Source organism: Mchenga conophoros, linkage group LG5, assembly GCF_057382185.1.
Source record: "Mchenga conophoros isolate Kocher_MC1m ecotype Shallow Benthic linkage group LG5, M_conophoros_male_GT1.1, whole genome shotgun sequence".
Taxonomy (NCBI): domain Eukaryota; kingdom Metazoa; phylum Chordata; class Actinopteri; order Cichliformes; family Cichlidae; genus Mchenga; species Mchenga conophoros.
This window is the reverse complement of record NC_140530.1, coordinates 5188865-5212391: the sequence shown is the minus strand read 5'-3', so window position 1 is coordinate 5212391 and position 23527 is coordinate 5188865. Positions and strand designations below refer to the sequence as shown.

Below are 23527 nucleotides of genomic sequence, written 5' to 3'. Positions count from 1 at the left end.
CCTTTGGGAAGGTACCATCTGTGCAGTCTGCAATTCTGTTGAAGAAAGATGTTGAATCTATTTAATATTTCTTGAAAAATAATTGATTTCTGTACATTTTTTTTTCCACACTGCATCAAATTAAGGTTGATTACGTCGATTAAGCATCATGAGGTGGAGCGTGAGGGGTGGTTCCCTATTTTTTATTTATTTATTTTTATTGTTGCTGGGAGTTGGAACCCTATTAGTTAGGTTGCTTAATATATATGCTAAGTACTCTTTAAAATACCAGAATAGGGAGGATGGTGTAGGTTTAAGTTTATTAGATTGATCAGTATTGCTGAACTATGAAATATTTTTTTTTGCATACAGGTATAACAGAATAGCTTTAGTGTAGTTGTTGTTTTAAACTTGAGTATGAACTTATACAAAATGCGGCAAGATATTTAAAAAACAGTTTTGTTGATTAAAAAACACTATATCGGATTCATATCGGTATCGGCAGATATCCAAATTTATGATATCGGTATCGGTATCGGACATAAAAAAGTGGTATCGTGCCATCTCTACCCACTGTTGCCAAAGCGTGTGCTCACGGGGGGCTCGTCTCAGTGATGGGATTTTCTATGTTATCTTTGTATTATTGCAGGGTGACTTTTTAATTTCTGGGGAAAAAACATTTCTCCCTATTTCGGGGGAGCTTTAGGGTCCCTAATAATATATCAATCATAAAATTTGACACCCTGCGCCCCCCCCCCCCCCCCCCCCCCAAACAGATATTGGTTTGTTGCTTCAAGGCAACACTGTGCAACAAGGGCAGTCAAACACCAAGTTATTCTATAATAAGTTTTATTAGTACAACAAGGATGAACAAATAAATAAACAACAAATAAACAATGTAAACATTTCACAGAACAATAAAACACCAAAATACATCCAACATTTGACCATAACCCCACGCACACACACACACACACACACACACACACACACATACATACACACACACACACACACACACACGCACACACATACACACACACGCACACGCACACACATACACATACACACACACACACACACACACACACACACACACACACACACACACACACACACATAATTACTTTACCCCCTGACCCCTGAGCTCCTAAGTGTCCCTCAAACCTGATTCAGGGATCCACTCCTCTACTTCACTGTCACTCCCTGAAAGCTCACTGTCCTCACTTTCTGAGGACAGAAAGTGCACATTCCCTTGGTTTCCTTTCATAAAAGCTTTTTACGTCTATGTCCTGTAATTATCAGTAGATTGTAAAGTAAAAAACATTGACTATGATCATATAAATGCACACAAACACATCTCTACACACATATGCTAATGAATTATATTGCCTGAAAAAAACTGGGCTAACTGCGCAGTGTTGCCTTGAGGCAATTAATGTATATTTTTTTATATACATTTATTTCACTATAAACATGTAAAATAGCAATCTTTATCTTACCTCCTAATGGAGATGTCTCTCATGTAGGGCTGTTCGATATAACGATATATATCGGATGACGATATAAAAACGTCTATCGTTTCATTTTATGATTTGTTTCATGGTGTCGCAAAATAAACTGTTTACGGCAATATTTTTTCATGGTTTTGATGGTCACTGTAGTGGCTATATTAATTTCTCTCTTTCACTTATATTTAATATAACCACACTACGGACGGACAAGCGCCTGTTTTTATGCGTTGTCGTTAGCAACAACGACGGTAAAACCATCACGTGTCCGCTTGTTTATGTTCCACATAAACCTTTCACAATAAAGCTCAAGATCCTGAGACTTTTCAAAATAAACTGAATCACGTGAAAGAGCAGATTATTTACAGATGAGAAGTAAAAAAGAGCCGCCAGGTGCTAAAAAATAAACCTTAGACTCAAACGTTAGAACAGGCTTTTCCCCGCAGCACGCCGTGTAACAAATACTCACAGAGAAAACGGTGGCCGTTACAACTTATGTCTAAAAATGTATCGTTTCATGCATCGGTTAAAACACTCGACTCCAGCTACACGACGCCCAGCTGGAAACACTTCCCGCAAGTCGAGCTGCCCGAGATTCACAGAATTTACAGAAAATGTTACATTTTTGTGATTTATATCGTTATCGGACGATAGAATTCTTAATTTAATTAATACCTGATTAGGCAATTGTTAGTCCCTTACTGTCCACCGGGTCACCAGCAACTCATTTAAGGGTTTGGGTTATGCTTTAGTGACATGCCAAATAGAAGCTTTTACAGACTCTGGATGGTGTCACATATTACATATGATTATATCAATCTTCCATGCCACAGTCACACGAGTGCTGTCCTGTTTAAAATGGAATAGCATAGAGGCTCCGTTTTGAAGCACTTTAAAATTTGGCAACATACTTCCATCAAATTTTGAGAATGAACGTCCCCTCTGCTATGTGTCTGGTGCCTTTTCTCTCACTTTCATTAACTTTGAAACCCATTCAAACAACCAGCATAGAATCAATGTTAAATTTCAGAGCATGCAGAAACGATGTGTTTTATTTTGGAGCAGTGAGTGCTACTCTGATTGTGTCATATGGCCAAAAAGTAATCATAAACAAATGTTTGTTTTCTGAGATAAACAGATGGTAACACTAGTTGTTCTTGTATTTTTATTGTTGCTCTTTTCAGAAAACTGATCATATAACAGATAAGTCAGGACTCCTCGACCTTCCAGCCCAAAAAAGATCATAGTTTCCTAGGAAACCTTAATCAAACAGGAAGTGAAAAGAAAGATAAATAGCTAGTGAAACTGAAAGTCAGTTTCAGTATGCAGACATGAGTGGAACTCTAATTTGATATTTCTTTTTATACTTACCTCTACATCCTTAAGAAGCTTTACCCTTTCCCAGGATTCATCTGTAAATAAGAATATGTTCTATATTTGTCTGGTTAAATAAAGGTTAGCTGGTTTAACCATACTTGATGTTTGTCTTCAACACAGTTAATATGGACATAAAATCATATTATACAAATATGTTACAAATGTCTTTTGCTGGTTAAGCACCAGCTACTTAGGTGCAGCGATTTCTGTTGACTAAAACTTCATATAAAAATGTAGCATCTGCAGGATTTAAGTGTGGCAACAGTCCGTGAGTTTAAGTATTACGGTAAAGAAGCAATTTTGCATTATGCAGCTCCACCATCAGTTTTCTGTAAAATACGCAAAAGTTTAAATTTTTTTAAAGAAGCAAGTGTCCTCTGCAAGCAGTGAGTCGTAAAAGTTTCACTCAGCTATTCAGATATCCTAAACAGTCTGTCAGAGAGACGGAGTGGCTGATCAGTCAAAAAAGGATGATTTATTCTGTCAGCGAGCTGCTTCACACTCCCCGTCTCTGGACTCAGGTGAGTCAGTCTTGAAGTCGCTTAAGGTTACTGTCAAGATAAATCAGGCATGACGACAACAGCTGTCTTTGTGTACAGTAATGTGGCTCAAGTCGCCATCTGTTACATCCCCACTTCCAGATGGGATTTGGGATTCCCCCGAGGTAAAAGATTCTGATTTGAAATGGAGTTCATTTTAGAAAGCCAAGAGACATTGTGTAATGTAAATGTGACAAGAAACACTAAACTTTTATAGCTGGCATAATGAAAGAACACTTGCTAATCCAGCACAGGGAAGTACAGAAGTGCTGTTTTACCAGTGAAAACTCAAGTGAAGTTTCCCCTCACTGCTGTAAAAGTCATTTTTTTGCAAGGAACGAGGAAAAGCACAGACAACAACCTGATAAAAACTGAGAGAATGGACACAGACTAAATACACTCACCACAGACAGACAAGTAATAAAGTGCAGGGGAATGCATTAAAGAGAACAAAGGAGGGAAGTAAAAACACAGAAAACCACAGAAAACAGGAAAGAATGGCAATCCACACAGGACCCGCTGAAAATGAGACTTACAATAATAAGAAAGGATCAAAAGAAAGACCTTGACAAAAATATTGTTTTTGGATGAAGTCTTTTAAATTATAAACACAGAAAAAGTTGGAAAATGTATTTTATTCATTTTAATGAATAATAAACACATATAAATAAATATGTAGATGCCAACTATTCACTAACCTGGTATGTAAATCCAGTGTCTACCACGTATGTCATTGTGTTAGCTGTGGTAGTCGTGATACTTTTAGTGTTCTGCAGGCTTCTCATAGTTATGGAGAGTTGCTCTTGGGAGTATGCAGTCATAGCAGCAGGACTTAGAGACTGTTTTGCTCTTAAAGGCTCCCAGGGGTATACATTTTTGCCAACTTAGTGATGCTTTTTCTGGATTTGGTAACTTTCAAACCCCCCGTAACACTTTTAGTGTTACAAGGGTTTAACTTTTAAACTTTTTTGCCACCAAATACTCACATTTGACATTTTGCTTTATTTTTTTTATCTCATATGTTTTGAAGAGAGTTGCACAGTATAAAGTGCCAGTGTACGGGTGAGCAAGAAACAACTTTATACAGACAGCTTCTCATTAGCTATAGATTTGTACACATAATAATAATGGACAGGAGTAATATCCAGATGAGCAGAGTGAGGACTAGACAGAAAAGCCAAATCATCTTTATATTCACATAGTTTCTGGTTTTTATATAGCTGTAAACATTTGCATTGACAGACAGGTTTAAACTTAAAGGGATAAGTTGGCATTAGCTTGAACGAAAAGCTAGATTCAAGATTCAAGAAGTTTGTTATCATCTACACCGCAAAACACAAATGGTTACGCAGAGCAATGAAATTCTTACTTTGCAGGTTCCCCTCACACGACTAAAAGAAAGTAATAGTAAGTAAAACAGTAAAACAGTGCTGTGTAGATCTTGTAGTTTACATGTGGGTGCAAGTAGTTGCAACACTGTCACAGTGATAATAGCTCTCTCTCTCTCTCCAATACACACACACACACACACACACACACACACACATATATATATATATATATATATATATATGTGTGTGTGTGTATGTATATATATATATATATATATATATATATATATATATATATATATATATATATATATATACCCGCAGTACCCTCCATGGAGAAGGAGGCTAGAGGGCAAGATCAAAGTAGCACGGAGGGAGGTTAGCCAACTAACGGAGTTGCAGAAAGGTGCGACAAATAAGGTGCCTAAGAAATACAGCAAGCTGTCCATACCTGAGGCCTTGGAAACTGCCAAGCAAAGACTCACAGCCTTGGCCAGCCGCTTGAGGAGGTACACCAGAGAGATAGAAGGCAGGAGAATAAACCAGCTGTTCTCCACAGAACCAGCAAAGGTGTACTCTCAGTGGCAAGGGAACAATAAGAGAACAGCACCACCAAGGCTGGAGACGGAGCAATACTGGAAGAGCATATGGGAGAAGGATGCAACCCATAACGGCAATGCTCAGTGGCTAGAGGATCTGAGGGCAGACCACAGCGACCTCCCTGAACAGGGTCCAGTAACCATCACAGTGGCAGATATCCAAGAAAGGGTCTCCAGTATGAAGAGTTGGACAGCACCAGGGCCCGACATGGTTCACGCCTACTGGCTGAAGAAGCTGACTGCACTCCACGAGCGTCTGGCAGCACAAATGAACCAGCTGCTAGTTAACGAGAGACACCCGGAATGGCTAACTGAAGGCCGGACGGTCCTGATCCCCAAGGACCCCAAGAAGGGACCGGTCCCCTCCAACTACCGACCAATAACCTGCCTCAGTACTACATGGAAGCTCCTGTCAGGCATCATATCGGCTAAGATGAACAGGCACATGGGTCAATACATGAGCGGGACACAGAAAGGAATTGGCAAGAATACCAGAGGCGCAAAACACCAGCTACTGGTAGACAGAACAGTCAGCCGAGACTGCAAGACCAGACTGACCAACCTGTGCACTGCCTGGATTGATTACAAGAAGGCCTATGACTCAATGCCCCACAGCTGGATACTGGAATGCCTAGAATTGTACAAGATCAATGGGACCCTAAGAGCCTTCATCAGGAACTCAATGGGGATGTGGCGTACAACACTAGAGGCCAACTCCAAGCCCATAGCACAAGTTACCATCAAGTGCGGGATCTACCAAGGAGATGCTCTGTCCCCACTGCTGTTCTGCATAGGCCTGAACCCCCTCAGTGAGATCATTAACAAGACTGGCTACGGATACCGACTACGGAACGGAGCAGTTGTCAGCCACCTCCTGTACATGGATGACATCAAGCTGTATGCCAAGAGTGAACGAGACATCGATTCACTGATCCACACTACCAGGCTATACAGCAATGACATTGGAATGTCGTTCGGACTGGAGAAGTGTAGTCGAATGGTAACAAAGAGAGGGAAGGTAGTCAGAACTGAGGGGATTGAACTACCAGAAGGCAACATTGCAGACATAGAGGACAGTTACAAGTACTTGGGGATCCCGCAGGCGAATGGGAACCATGAAGAGGCCGCTAGAAAAGCTGCAACCACCAAGTACCTGCAGAGGGTCAGGCAAGTCCTGAGGAGTCAGCTGAATGGTAAGAACAAGATCCGGGCCATCAACACGTACGCCCTGCCCGTGATCAGGTACCCTGCTGGGGTAATAGGCTGGCCAAAGGAGGAGATAGAAGCCACTGACATAAAGACAAGAAAGCTCCTTACCATGCATGGAGGGTTTCACCCCAAGTCCAGCACCCTGAGGCTGTACGCTAAGCGGAAGGAAGGGGGCCGGGGACTGATGAGTGTCAGCACCACAGTCCAGGATGAGACAACGAACATCCAAGAATACATTGGGAAGATGGCCCCAACTGACCGAGTGCTCAGTGAATACCTCAGGCAGCAGAAACCCAAGAAAGAGGAGGGAGACGAGGAACCATCATGGAAGGACAGGCCCCTGCACGGTATGTACCACCGGCAGATAGAGGAGGTGGCTGACATCCAGAAATCCTACCAGTGGCTGGACAAAGCTGGACTGAAAGACAGCACAGAGGCACTAATCATGGCAGCACAAGAACAAGCTCTGAGCACAAGATCCATAGAGGCTGGGGTCTATCACACCAGGCAAGACCCCAGGTGCAGGCTGTGTAAAGATGCCCCAGAGACAATCCAGCACATAACAGCAGGGTGCAAGATGCTAGCAGGCAAGGCATACATGGAACGCCATAACCAAGTGGCCGGCATAGTGTACAGGAACATCTGTGCCGAGTATAACCTGGAAGTCCCGAGGTCAAAATGGGAGATGCCCCCAAGGGTGGTGGAGAATGACCGAGTTAAGATCCTGTGGGACTTCCAGATACAGACGGACAAAATGGTGGTGGCTAACCAACCGGACATAGTGGTGGTAGACAAACAGAAGAAGACGGCCGTAGTGATCGATATAGCGGTTCCGAATGACAGCAATATCAGGAAGAAGGAACACGAGAAGCTGGAGAAATACCAAGGGCTCAGAGAAGAGCTCGAGAGGATGTGGAGGGTGAAGGTAACGGTGGTCCCCGTGGTAATCGGAGCACTAGGTGCGGTGACTCCCAAGCTAGGCGAGTGGCTCCAGCAGATCCCGGGAACAACATCGGAGATCTCTGTCCAGAAGAGCGCAGTCCTGGGAACAGCTAAGATACTGCGCAGGACCCTCAAGCTCCCAGGCCTCTGGTAGAGGACCCGAGCTTGAAGGATAAACCGCCCGCAGGGGCGTGCTGGGTGTTTATATATATATATATATATATATATATATATATATATATATATATATATATTAGGGGTGCAACGATATTCGTATCGATATTGAACCGTTCGATACAGTGCTTTCGGTTCGGTACGCATATGTATCGAACAATACAATTTTTTTCAATTTTTTTCAATTTTTTTTTTTTTGTGTCCCGTTTGGATCTATAGCCATCAGAATTGTTGTCTTGAGGCCAAGAAAGATGCCAAGAGGATTTATTTTAAGTGGATCATCATATTGGTCCATTTGATTGACCTTTATTATAATTATGAATTTATTTTATTTTCAGTTGCAAACGGGACAGACATGACTGTGGGATAGGACAGGGGGAAAGAATGAAAGAAAGAGGGGGAGAGAAAGAAAGAAAACCAAAGGGGAGAAAAAAAAAAGAACAATACAAAATTTGTAATTTATTTTATCAACTTTCCTTCTGACGATGCTGTCTGTGTTGAGCGCTCAGTGAATCTGCATTTGACTACTCCGCCTAGGCTCGAGAGTGCAGCCTAGGCGGAGTAGTCGAACGCAGATTCACTGAGCACTCAACACAGACAGCATGGTCAGAAGGAAGAGCGCAGGGCAAGCTAGCGAGACAGAAGTGGACCTCCCCACCCTCATTCAGATCTGGCGTTTGGAATTATTTTGGTTTTCATGTGACGTATGACCCTGAAGGTAAGCGAGTCATGGACTAAAGTAAAACAGTATGTTGGATGTGCCATGCAATGCTCAATTACATGGGTGGGAGCTAGTGTGTTAGCGCAGTTAGCTCGTTAACGTGTTGGCCGTCTAGCCCCTCTGTATAGGGTAGCTCGTTAACGGAGATTTGCCGTGTTGTGGCGTTAAGGTTATTTCAACGAGATTAACCTGAAAGCACTAGTGGGAACACAACGAATATGACTGCACATTTACGCCGACATCATCCTAGTGCAAAGACAAAAACAACAAGCATGCTATTAACTTTAGCCGAGTCATTTAGACAGCTGTTAGCACATGATTCTCCTTATGGAGACCTGATATGTTTAATATGCTGCTGAGAATATAGCCCAGAAGAAGCGGATAGTATAGCTTTTATTTTGGAAAGAGACATTTCTCTGTAATAAACTCTCTTTTCCAAAGATGAGTGATTCCTCAATCAGATACAGGGCTCGCAATATCGCTAGCCCGACGTCCCGGGGCTATCTCTGCCCTGCCTGTCGGGCTATTGTAGGAAGGAAAAATATATGTCAATGCTTTTGCATTCTTTCAGAAATGTAGCTGGGTAATTATGTCATTGGGTGAGCCACTGTCAATATGTGACATATTGAAATCGTGTTTGAATTTGCGCTTGTTTTTTTGCTTTCACTTTGCAATCGCGCGAACTGTGTATAGAGAGCGACAGCACTGATCTGTGAGTGATGATAATTTGTGCACCAATTCCTCTGACATCGTCTTATTAATTGTTAGCTTACTATGCAAACATGACAAGTGAAATCTCCCGCAGCTTAAACATGTGAGAGGTTGATCGCGCAGAGAATCGCTGAGCTTATGTGAGTGCGGCAGGATATATATTTCACTACGATGACCTGGATGACTGAGAACCTTCACAGACAGATATATATTTTAGTTCTGCTGAGCCAAATAAGACAGGTCAGGGTGAAGAAGTGACAGCCAAAGAAAAGCTTACCACAAAACGGAGAAGTTATGACAAATGAGACTATAAGGCAAAAAGAAAGTGCAGCTTTATGGTTTCATGGACAAAAGAATTTCTGTGGCTGCAATATGACGAGCTAAAAAACAACACGCACAAGGGTTAGGGTTAAATTTAAAAACTGTACTTTTGTGTTAAAATATATATTTATAATTTTAATAAATGACAAATTAAAAAGGCATGAACATTTTTTTTTGTATCGAAAAAATATCGAACCGTGACACCAAAGTATCGAACCGAACCGAACCGTGAATTTTGTGTATCGTTGCACCCCTAATATATATATATATATATATATATGTGTATGTGTGTGTGTGTGTGTGTGTATATATATATATATATGCAGAGTATACAATATTAAGGTGTATATGTAGAGATATGTACAGAACTGCAAATTTACAGGTTAGAGGTAATTACAGTTGTATTATGTTGTGTATAGGTGTGCAAAATTGCAAATTTTGAGTTATGGATAAACAGTTCGACATAGTCAGTGTCTAGTCTGTCAGATCTACTTAACCTGAATGTTGTCTTGACTTTCATTTTAAGAGAATCAAGTAACTCTATCTAGGAGGAAAGACTGAAGGTGAAAAAAAGCAGAAAGCATACACATATAACACGTTACCTTTGTATACCTTTGTGTATTAAAGTTGTTTTAAAGATTTGGAAAGAAAAAAAAGACACCGCCTTGCAAACATTGTCAGTCCAAGTTTTAAGTGTTAGCTCACGGTTACAAAAGATTTTGCAGCCAGTCAGTGACTAGGCTAAAGAATCACAGAAACGTGCAGTTAAGTATGTTAGTGGAAGAGTGGAAAAACAACGCTGGCTTGTCCGTTGCTTGTTTGGCTTAAGAAAGGAAACTCTCAGCCTTGCTTTCAGAAACACTGGTAGCTGAGAACATCTTGACACTGTAATAGCTGGGGACTGTTTGCTCCAATACACAGTGCAGCCTGGAACACACAAGCCTGAAATCTCTGCTCCGAGTGAAGTAATTGTTGAGTCGCTATTATTCATCATCAACGAGATATATCGGGTTGTATTATGTTGTAGACATTATTTATTACAATAATTTTTTATTACACCTTTAAAAATAAGATGCCCAACATGAGTCCTCACTGAACAGTTTTGAGATCCAGATTCAAGGTCCTCAGACAGTCCCCAGAGAAAAACTGCAATCAAAATGCCAGTCACACTCCCAGGCACTGACAGATAGGATGGTCATGGAATATGCTTCTCACAATCTGGACTGCTCATGGCTGTCCAGCCAAAGCACGTTTACTTGTATCATCAGTTTAACAGAATTTCTTTCACTTCTGTGTGCTGAGCTCATCTAGCACACTGTGCCAGTCCTGCATCGAGGTAGTCTGCACATGTTAAGAATATCCGAGACCAAAATTTCCATCTGTTCACAACTAATCACCCGGCTTTGTCTTCCATACACAATAGCAAACACTGAGCCAGGGTTCTTTTGGAAAAACAGTGACTTTGATCATAATTTTGGACTGCATTCAAACAGTGAAGTATTTACAGAAAGCTTTGAAGATACAGGTTTGTAGAAGTGATTTACCTCTTTAAGGAATTACCATGAAAACTGTTCCAAATGAGTTATGCACAGCACATGATGATTTGGTGATTTACCACATGTGAGTTTGGCTGAAATGACTGAGACTGACGTGGTCAGTACACACAAACAAAACAGTGAAGAAGGCGCAGCAGCGCCTCTTCTTTCTCAGGAGACTGAAAAGATTCGGCATGAGCCCCCGCATCCTCAGGACCTTCTATCGCTGTGCCATTGAGAGCATCCTCACTGGATGCATCACCACCTGGTATGGCAACAGCACCGCCTACAACTGCAAAGCTCTCCAGCGAGTAGTGCGGTGCTCTGAACGGATAATTGGAGGTGAGCTTCCCTCCCTCCAAGACATCTACAGGAAGCGCTGCCTGAGGAAAGCGGGGAGGATCATCAAGGACTCCAGTCACCCCAGCCATAAACTGTTCAGACTGCTTCCATCAGGAAGGAGGTTCTGCAGCATCCGGTCCCGTACCAGCAGACTGAGAGACAGCTTTTTCCATCAGGCCATCAGACTGCTGAACACGTCATAGACACCTCAGCTTCACTACTGGAACTTCAACATTATGCACTCCACACTGTATATAAATGCCACTTGTTTTGCACATATTCAACTCTGTATATTTTATATATTTTATTATTATTATTATTATTATTATTATTTTATTTTATTTTTTTACTATTTAATTTGTAAAAATGTATACACACACACACACACACACACACACACACACACACGTAGGAAAATATTTAGTATACACATCCAGAAATGCATACACTATTATATATTGTACATATATTTATTAGTTTCAGGTTGGCCATTCTTGTATTTTGCTCGTTTGTGTTGTTGTGTTTGCACATCTCTGTTGCTTGTGGGGCTCGCACACAAGAATTTCACTCGCATGTGCTGTACCAATGTACCTGCACATGTGATGTGACAATAAAAAGTGAAAAAAAAAAAAAAAAAAGACTGATTGAGTGAACAGTTAAATTACATCGCATCACATACACTTTCTATTCAGTTCAATGTTATTTATTTACATAGAACCAAACGACAACAACAGTTGCCCCAAATCCCTTTTTATTGTGAAGACTCGCAATATTAAAGAGAACACCAACAATCAGACAAACCCCTACAAGCAAGCACTTGGTGACAGTGGGAAGGAAAAACTCCCTTTTAATAGGAAGAACCCTCTGGCAGAACCAGGCTCAGGGAGGGGCGGCTATTTGCCGCAACCAGGTTATGGCTGAGGGGTGGAAGACAGGAAAAAAGACATGATGTGGAAGAGAGCCAGAGTTCAATAATAACTAATGATTAAATGCAAAGTGGTTTATACACACAGAGATTGAAGAGAGGTGAGTGAATAAAAAACAGTGCATCATGTTAAGGATTCAGGGTCACCTGATCCAGCCCTAACTGTAAGCTTTATCAAAAAGTTTTAAGCCTAATCGTAAGAGGGTGTTCCAATTCCACAGAGGGGCTTGAAGGATGAAGATTTAGAAAAGAAGGCTCTATGGGAGTAATATGTATTTATATATATATATAGATATATATTTTTTAAATACTCACAAATTATTCTTTTTCCTTGCAGAAATAAAAATATACAGAAGTTAGAGACGCTAATGCCATTTGCGGTTTGTCCTTGGCCCTGCTGCTTGCAATTTAAACCAACACTGTTTATATTGTCCAAATGCCTCCTCAAGCACTATTGATTGGGGCCATTTGAATTATGGTTATTTATGATGACTACCACGCAACGGCAAAATAATTAGTGTTGGAGGCTGAGAGGGAGACATTCTTTTATTCCATCGTTTTGGAGGAGAAACACAGGATATTAAATGGCTTCCATTTACATACAATTAAAGCAGCAACATCTTTCTACAACTGACACTCCATTTTACTCATTTACTCATCATTAGTTCATATAAAACAGTTGTGATTCAACAAATGCTGCTTGTTAGTTCCAAACAAGCACTCTTGTACACAGATGGTGATAAGATTTTATAGACAATCCGTCTTTGGAAAATTGGGTGACAAAGTCTGATAAAAATAAATAATTTGTTTATTCAAGTATCTTCAGTGAGCTGAAGACTTTTTTTTTCTAAACAACAAAGCACCAGTTTCTTGGTTTTGTTGTAATAGGTTCCCACTACAGGAAGGTATCATACACTATATTGCTTCGTTTGTGCAGACAAACGAAGTATCCTCTCGTTTGTCTGCACATGCAAATAAACTTGAGTGACATCCAGACACTGATGTTGCTCTATTCGTGCCAATGGTATTCTGTCAGGTTAAGGTCAGGACTCTGCATAGGCCAGTCAAGTTCTTCCACCACAAACTAGCTCATCATTGTCTCTATTCTGCCTTGTGTTAGGTGCCTCCCACTGTGCCTTGTAAATTGTTGTTATTGGGCTCTGCACCTTGAACCAGAACAGGAAGTCTGCCATGTTAGTTGGGGTAAGCAAGTGCACATTTGGTGAAGGGTTCAGTAAATTAACTGCTGCAATCCTCATTCTTTTTCATAACTGTATTAATCACATTGCTATTTAATTCTTTTGTTGATATGTTTTAGTTTCACTCCGATTCAATGGTATATGGTGGTGTAGCTTAAAATAAAGCACCTGGAGCTTGGATGTAGTCTTATGCATGAAGTTTGGCTGGCTGCTGAATTGTGTACCTATGCATACATACACAAACACAAGGAGAGCAGCAAAGTCTCTCTTTGATTTTACATGGTCTACTAGTTCATGGCTGAGTTGCTTTTGTTCCTAACTACCTCCACTTTGTTATAATACCACTAACAGTTGACTGTGGAATATTTAACAGTGAGGATAATTCACAACTGGACTGGTGGCATTCTATCACAGTGCCACACTGGAATTCACTGAGCTCCTGATAGCAACCCATGTTTTCACAAATGTTTGTAGTAGTCTGCATGTCTATGATTTTATACACTTGTGGCCAGGGAAGTGATTGAAACACCTGAATTAAATTATCTGTTCATGACCTTTTGGCAATATAGTGTCGTACTTGGCTTCATGCAAATATAAAATGCTTGCATCCAGCAGCTTATAGTATCTACCTCTATCTATCCACCAGATCACCAGCAACCTATCAGGCACTTTATATTGTAAGGTAGACCCTACGATAATACATACAGAGAAAAACCCAACAATAATATGACCCTATGTGACCCAGCCATCTCTCACCAGTTGGGGTGAGCAGCCTGCGCCTATTGCAGCATAACTAACGGAGGATTCAGGGTCACCTGATCCAGTCTTAACTATATGCTTTAGCAAAAAGAAGTAGAGATAGTGTCTGTCTCCTGAATCCAAACTGGAAGCTGGTTCCACAGAAGAGGGGCCTGAAAACTGAAGGCTCTGCCTCCCATTCTACTTTTAAATACTCTAGGAACAACCTCCAGATTTCTGCTTGAAAAGTCAGATAAATCTGAGGTACTCTGCACTAAAAATCTTAGAAATATGGTAACAAGCCAGATACTAACTCTGTATGGCATTATCTTGGCCAGTAATTAACTTTTCAGATGGTAGCCTAATGATGATCTCAGAGCAGCAAAAAGAGAGCCATGGCAGCTTACCTAGATCACCTCCCATCAGACACCAGAGGTTTATCCACAAAGCACATGCACAAACAAACCAGAAAAAGCTGCTCGCCTGACTCTGAACCACCTCTGAAAACACTTACCCCATTCAGACTTCAGCTTCTCTGCAATCAAGTGCAATTAATTTTGCTTCCAAAGACAATAGCCAACTGCAAGCACAAGATGGCAGTAATCAAAAGTGCGCATATAAACAGGTATTAGAGAATCTTTATGACAGGATGCTTTTTAGATAAAAGTAGAGAAATGTTTTTACTTTAATATATTTTTGTTGATGATATTTTTACATTTCACTTCCATACAAGCACTGCTTGACTTGCTTGTCACGTTGGAATAGTGCTTGGACATAACAGCATATCATTTGGCTGCAGGGTGTTAGTGCTTTGTTAGCTAAACAGGCCAATGAGAAAGTTTGTATATGCTAGCACTGATTAAATGCTGTACCATGAACCACAGTTTTATGGTTTAAGGTGATTCTGTCTTTATCAGTTTTTTAATGGTTGTAATGTGGTGAAAATTTGTTAATGATAATGAATTATGTAAGGGTTATATTCATGCTATTTTAGGGTATATCAGTAGTAGATGCAGGTTTTTGTAGGTGAGCACTGTTGCTCATTTATCTTGAAACAGAAGTTCATGATATCTAATGGCAGTGTAAACACTTTTTCTACCTTTAAATCTTCCCAGAAACTGGAAAACATAGTTAGGACCCCTAGGATTAATTAATTTAAGCATGGCAAAGTCATACGGTCATGAGGAAAATTTTTGACAGTGGCATAAATTCTAAATTATACTTTAGGTTTTATTTAGATTGCTTTTACGTTTCTGTAGTAAAGAACAATTTCAAGCATTTTATTATTTTCAAAAACTTTATTGGCAAAATTTTTTTTTTTTAAATTTAGGCAGTGGTGCCGCTGTCAAAACGTTTGACCAGTATTTTGTGGTAGCCAATTCTAGAAACTATTGACTGCAATGGCTTGGAAAAGAAACAGTCAAAACACACTGTGGCAAACACACAGCAGTTTGTCCCAGATGCTTGTGTAATCACGTCTCATTATCTGAAATAATTTCAACAGAGCATTTCCATTGCACTGTTTGCAGTCTGAGCCACACTTTCTGCTCTCTCAGGCAGGACAGTTTTCCTGGTTTTAGCTTTTCGTAGACGTAGCTTTAGATGACTGATCGTTCAGATGTAGAATTATGTGTGTATCTGTTTCCTGTTGGTCAACATAGATATGAAGTTACAGATGTTTATTCTGAGCCATTTTTAAGATGTTCTGATCTCTTGAAAAACTGTTTTGGAAAAAAGTCTGATAACGTCCTTTTCACTTTAATAGTTACACTGTAGTAGTAGTAATTAATATTAGCTCATTCAGGGAAAGGTGAAAGGTGGCAGAGCAAATGTCCTTAATAGTCTATAACAACAGCATGAATACAGCACAGGATTAACTCCAGTTTCTTGGAGTCACCTCGTGAAGGTCGACATCTGACCCTTTCCAGATCAAGCAGTCACAAAGTAAGAAGGAAACCCTTCAAATGAAGTATGCCAGGCTCTGCAGCAGCAACAAATCATCTGGCTCTCTCATACTGCTGCCTGCAGTATTGACTTGACCAAGACAGAGAGTCAGTCATTTAAAGACAAACAAAACAAAGGAACACAATCTCAATTATTTACAAAGTGTTTTCCAACCCTCGGGTGCCCTGCATCTTCCCATTGTCTCCAGGCCTCTGATATAACATAAGAGCTTTAAGTACCCCAGGTTTTTGTTTTTCGTTTGAAACTTGTCTCCATCTCCCTGTGTGCATGTGTGTGTGAGGAGGAAAAGAGAGCGAGCAAAAGATAGAGACAAAGACATTAATGAGAGAGCCCTACAAACCCCTACAGCCCTGTCCATGGGTAATACTGCTGTTATGAAGGTCCGCTTCCCTAACCACTGCTGCCCGACCTACTGTATGACCCCAATCACCAAAACAATACTCCATTCTCTCCAGCTAAACACAGACTGCACAGATGACTATCTGGGAATACTGTCCACTAAATATTTTACTTTGTAGAATACTGGTGTTATGGCTGTTCCAATATTTACATAGTGGCCCACATCATGGCATAGCAACAGAGCACAATGTAAGGATACGCAAAAGGACGCGCATTTCATTCGTTTCCTTTTGCTCTGCTGTTGTTTTTTCATCACAGAGGGGAACAAAGCTCAGCTCTAAATATCAGCGACAGATTTCTTTTAATCTTTTCTTATTCCCAATAACTGAAGATGCCTCTTAAGATGTCTGCATTCAGCATCTGGCATAGATGTTGTAAATAGTGGATGATATTGATTCACATCTCTTGTTACCCTCTTGCATATCTGCTTGATGGCTTTCTTTTACATATCTTGAGTGGATCTGTGAAAGCTTTCCGTCTCTCAACATGCTCTCGCTCGCTTTGTTCTCAGTGGATATTGGGGCAATTTTGCTTGTGAAGCCTCACTTGTGAAGCCTCACTATTCACTCTTCACTCACCACTGGAACTGTTCCTGCTTCCTTCAAAGTTGCTGCTATTACCCCAATTCTGAAAAAAACTGGTCTAGATCCCAACAACTTTAATAATTTTCGTCCTATCTCCAATCTACCATTTCTCTCAAAAATCCTTGAAAGAATAGTTGCTTCACAAGTCCATCTTCACCTAACTGATAATAACCTTTACGAACAGTTCCAGTCTGGCTTTCGTCCTCTACATAGCACTGAAACTGCTCTTATAAAAATAACAAACGACCTTCTTATAGCAGCTGATTCTGGTCTCCTCTCCATCCTTATCCTTCTTGATCTGAGTGCAGCTTTTGACACCATCTCTCATCCCATTCTCCTTAGCAGATTAGCTTCTATTGGTCTCTCTCACACTCCACTAGCCTGGTTTAAATCATACCTATCTGACCGCACTCAGTTCATTCAATTAAAATCCTTCACTTCTCAGCTTTCTCCTTTATCCACTGGGGTGCCCCAGGGATCTGTCCTCGGGCCCCTTCTTTTCATCATCTACCTTCTTCCACTCGGACATATTTTTCGTAAATATAATATTCAGTTCCACTGCTACGCCGATGACACCCAGCTCTATCTCTCTACCAAACCTGACTCTACTCTTCCTCCACCCTCCCTCATCCTCTGTCTAGCTGAACTTAATTCTTGGTTCTCCTCCAACTTTCTTAAACTCAACAGCAATAAATCGGAACTTCTTCTGGTTGGCACTAAACGACTGCTATCCAGAATTAACAATTTCTCTCTCACCATCAATAACTCGCTGGTCCCTATCTCTCCCTCTGTGAAAAGCTTGGGTGTCATTCTCGATAGCACATTATCCTTTAACTCACATATCAATAATATTACACGTGCAGCATATTTCCAACTCCGTAACATTAATCGCCTCCGCCCCTTCCTCACACCTCACGCCACTGCCATTCTCATCCATAATCTTGTTATCTCTAGAATTGACTACTGCAACTCATTATTATTTGGCCTTACACAAAAATCTATCAACAAGCTCCAACGTGTCCAGAACTCTGCTGCCCGTATTATTACTAGGACTTCTTCTACCCACCACATCTCCCCAATCCCGAAGCAACTTCACTGGCTCCCGGTCAAATTTCGCATCCATTTTAAAATAATTCTGTATACATTCAAGGCTATTCATTCTCTCTCTCCACCGTACCTCTCTGACTTATTACAGATGAAGCTCCCATCCCGCTGCCTCAGATCTTCATCTTCTCTTTCTCTCTCTGTTCCCTCTGCTCGTCTGATCACAATGGGAGGGAGGGCCTTTAGCTGCTCTGCCCCTCGACTTTGGAATTCCCTACCCCCGGACCTCAGAAATATTAGTTCATTCTCTCTTTTTAAGTCCACCCTCAAAACTCATCTGTTTAAAATTGCCTATTCTTAAATTTCTGTATGTTTTAACTTTTATCTTCTATTTTTATCATTGTGTATATTTCCAGTTTTTATCTGTTGTACAGTGTCCTTGGGTGCTTTGAAAGGCGCTATTTAAATAAAATGTAGTATTATTATTATTATTATTATTATTATTATTATTATTGGCAGGAAGTAAATCCTTTAAGTAAAAAGTAGATAATGATATAGAAGTGGCTTCCTTCTTCTTATCTGAATTTAGAAAGATGGCTTAGTTTGCTTTTGTTACCACTCTAGTCAGTGCACTTTCTTTGCGACCTGCCAGAACTAAAGTGGGGCATCAAGCAGCTAATCATCCAGAAGACTGCATTTGTTTGTGCTTTAGAACTTTGTCATGAGACAGAGTCAACAAATGCTTGGATCTACTGTTGAGTGCATTCAAATCTTTGCTACCTCTTGATGAGGAGGAGGGGTAATTGGGGAAACAGAAGATTGTTATTTTTGCAGCAAACTAGGCCACAAATATTGGTTCACAATGAAAACATGAAACAGCGAGCTGAATGAAAAGTAGCACATTATACTGTCCTGGTTGCCTTTTCATAATGGAAACCACACTTGCATCACACGAGGTGAGCACCTCCAAATTAACCAATTAAAAACTATTTAAAAAGCACAGTCTTACCAAGGCACCTCACATCAGGAAGTGACCAGTCTGTTTAGTGCCTGTTGCTACAAGTCAGCCCTCGAGAGCTTGTATGAAGTCCACAGTTTGTTAGGCTTTTGCTTGCTCATATCTTACATTCTGAAGACTTTCCCTCACCATGATGAACTCCTGGGCAGCCTTCGAGCATCCATTATGCCTGTTTTGGAATAAGAGTATGACATCGGAGTGCTGGCATAAACTTGTTATCCAATATCCTGTCTTAGCAAGAGAGTTCTCCCCCAAGTAAATTCAAGGACCACAAAGTGGCCAGATTTAACTTTTCTTCCTTCTACTCTGAGAACTGTTGTAAACATCCTGATATAAAGACTGAGCATTTGACTATGGGGAAAAATTGACCACTGTTGTTGTAAATACATTATGAGCGCTTTAATTATGTTGCTTGTGGTTCTTTTGTTCATTGTGATTCCTTTGCTCATGTGGGGAGGCTGTGAGCCTGGCTGGATCTCTAGCATTTGCCAGTGACTACTGCAATACTTTGGATAATTTTACAGGACTGTAGCTAGTGCTATAGAAGAGGAGCGAGCATAAGGGGACAAGCATTTTTTAAGTGGCAAGTAATTTCAGTTCAATTTATTTATCAAGCTCCAAACCACCACAATAGTCACCTCAAGGTGCTTTATATTGTAAGTTGTAGACCCTTCAATAATACATCAAAAACCCAGACAATCAGACAACCCCCTCTGAACAAGCCCTTGGCAACTTTGGTAAGGAAAAACTCCCTTTTAACATGAAGAGATTTTAAGCAGAACCAGGCTCAGGGAGGGGCAGCCATCTGCTGAAGGAAGGGAGACAGGACAAAGATACGCTGTGGAAGGGAGCCAGAGATGAATAATAACTGATTAAATTCGGTGTGGGGTATAAACACATGGAGGATGAAGAAAGAACAATATTATGAGAAGTTCCCATCAGCCTAGGTCAGGGGTGGGCAATTCCAGGCCTCGAGGGCCGGTGTCCTGCAGGTTTTAGATCTCACCTTGGGTCAACACACCTGAATCACATGATTAGTTCGTTACCAGGCCTCTGGAGAACTGCAGGACATGTTGAGGAGCTAATTTAGTCATTTAAATCAGCTGTGTTGGCTTAAGGACACATCTAAAACCTGCAGGGACACCGGCCCTCGAGGCCTGGAGTTGCCCACCCCTGGCCTAGGTCTATTCCAGCATAACTGAGGGTTCAGGGTCATGCGATAAATCCCTGATTAGGAATTTTTTCAAAATGTAAAGTTTTAAGTCTGATTCTTAGGAGAGTTTTAAGTAGAGAGGGTGTTGTGGTTCCACAGAACTGGAGGCCAAGGTAAGGCCATCCAGAGTAAGTGTCTCATTGGAACCCATGTTTCTGAGATTAGGGCAGAATACAATCACTTCAGTTTTATTTGAATTTAGAAGCAGGAAATTAGAGGTCATTCAGGCTTTTAAGTCTTTAAGAATATTGATCTGTGAAACCAGCACCCTAATACAGGAAGTCTGAATCAACTCCTATGAGTTTTACCCAGTGCTTAGACGGAGCCGATGGGGACTCGCTCATGATTCTCTGGGTTGGTGACAGATTCCTGCAGCTACACACAGACACTAATCTGCCCAGGTCGAAGCTGGATCATGTCTACACACACAAAATCTAGAGATTAGAATAATTTTTATTACTCAAACTGCATTTCTTATTCAACATATTAATTAGATTTATATCTTTGATTAAGAATAAAGATGATTTACTATAAGCACATATGGATAAACTCTGTTATAGCACTCTGTATCATTTTAAATATAAAAGGCTGAATGTTAAATCTTCAGATTTAATGAGCAGTAAGCCTGGGGGACTTCAAGATTTCAAGATGACACAATAAATTGGTCCGTTTCATCTGGCTTCATTTAATTAACCTGGATATCATCTGCACAGCAATGAAAATGTATACCATGCCTTCAAATGATACTGACTAATGGAAACATGTATAATGTAAGTAGAATTGGTTCAGGCACAGAATCCTGTGGAACGCCATAATTAATCTCTACTTTTAAGATTCCCTTTTGTCAAAGCTTATAATTGGGATTGGGTCAGGTGACCCTGAACCCTTCCTTAGTTACGCGAGGGAGTTTTCTTCCTGTTAAAATGGACTTTTTCCTTCCCATTTTTGCCAAGTGCTTGCTCATAGGAGTAGTGTTACTGATATGGTGACATTACATGTAAAACACCTTGAGGTGACTGATTTTCTGAAGTGGTGCTATATAAATAAAACTGAACTGAATCGAATTTTAGCTGCTAAATGTTTCATTGTGTTTTCCACCTGGTTGTACAGTTTAATGCCCGGTAAGCAGCACATAGTGAGAATGATCTCACACAACAAACTTAACATACCATGTTAATATTTACATTTTCAGCCACTATCAAAACCTTCCACTTTGGGATTGCTGTGACTGACAGATGTGAGAGACAATCTGATAGAGAAGTTTGCATTTTGTGGCCAATCTGTGCATCTCTCTCAAACTCTTGTTTTCAAGGCCATAGCTCATCCAGACTGTTGCTGCTGTGGGATTCCCAACAAAATGAGCCTTCGTGATGCAAACACCATTGAGAATAATGCACACTGACAGAATGTGAATGTACCAGATTATAAAGGAAATTACTCATTACGGACATTTGCTGTGGATAGCTTTAGAGCTTATGCACCACACTGGTGTTGTATTGCAGCAGTTTATTACATCTGTGTCTGTTTGATGTAGACCTGCAAAGATGGCAGTGAATTACACTTTTAGGTCAAATTTGGAACATTGAATTTGGATTTAAAGATGCCTGCTGTCTCATACTCAGAGGAAAACAGCAGAAGTTAATTCTCATGAAGCAGCTGGGGATAAACCCAGAGAATTTCTAGCTTTGCCTCCGAGGAAGGCAGAGCAGCACAGTACTGTATGGGGCTTTTGTTTTCAATTTTTGTCAAACCGCAGCTCTGACTCAGTGTAAGGATAGGCCTTTGAACTCAGCAGTTTCTGCTTTGCAGATGAGACCCTGTAAAGCTGAGTGGGAAGAAAGGCCAAGAAGAAATGAGGATGATATTGGTATCACTGTGGTCATGTTAAAACCTCACATGATGTTTGTTGGGAAATTCAACAACCCATACATTGACCACAATAATGTCTTAGGTTGTCTTAGACTGTTGGTCATGGCCTTTGATCGCATAACCTTGAAGAGATGCAGCAATTCATCTATAATGCGCCAACTTTACTGGCAATTTCCACAAGACGCACAAACGGAATGAGTCATGTAAATCCACACCTGTTTCTTGAGCTGAAATTGAAAAGTGGCTTGTCTGCCAAAAAAATGGTTTGAAATGGTTGACAGGTGTGATCTTTGGCTGCGGTGTCTTCCTCCCACAGGAAGCTGAAAATTAAAATGTAGAGAATGAAATGCTGACATTTTTTGAACACGTGGAGCTTTTTCCTTTTTCTCGGGTTTTACTGAAGTATTTTATCACAGAGTTGGTTCCAAAACTGGTGTTATTATCAGTTATCCATCAATGCATGCTAGTCTGACTTACTGAACTAAACGTCTGTCTGGCATAGGCATACTAGGATGAGAGGGGGGTTGTTTTAGTAGAATATAGCCCAACTTTTCCCATAAAAAATGTATTTAAAAAGTTGCCCAGACTTGACAAACTACTCCCAGTAAAACGCTGCTGATGTTCCCAATATCGTCTGTGGTAGGGCTTAAGAGAAGTCTGCAGGCAGGGGCTAGTTTCCTCTTGCATGTTCTGGCTATAAAGGTACTTTTAGTGGAAAACATAAATGTCATACATGATGAACAATTAAGAAGATTCTAGGCTTTGCTAAACATTCAGGGCTTAATGTGATTCTGAAATCACTATATTGTATTGGATTAAGCACTTCAGTGGTGCCTGGTCAGTGAAGGCCACTGTTCATTTAAGCTACTTAAACATTCTAGGCAGTAAATCAAATATTTATTATAGCGTTATTAAGAGAAATGTACTGTGCACTTGGTAAGCATGGCAGCTTTTATTAAATATTTATTCTATTATTCACATTCTTTATATTGCCCCACATTCACCTTTAACTCTGGACTCTAGCACTGCGCATCAGAAAGAAAGTAGACTGATCTTACAGGAGAGAAGTGCAAGTGTAACAAAAGAGAGAAATTTCAATGTTTAACCTTGAAAAACTAAGATTGTCAATAATAAACATAATGGTTCCATATATTGGTATAAATGCACAATATGTGGTAATATTATGTGAAATATTAGAGTTTCATCAAAGCAACTAGCATGTTGCCTTTATGCAGAGCGTAGTGTTAGCGGGCGGTGCATGGAACGGGGTTACGGCATCAAT

At 40.5% G+C, this 23527-nt stretch overlaps 1 protein-coding gene across 3 annotated transcripts in view; it reads left to right on the top strand.

Moving 5' to 3' along the window:
• Positions 1–23527, top strand: part of fbln2 (fibulin 2) — a 73789-nt gene that overhangs the window by 10995 nt on the left and 39267 nt on the right. The gene's annotated exons all lie outside the window — the stretch shown is intronic.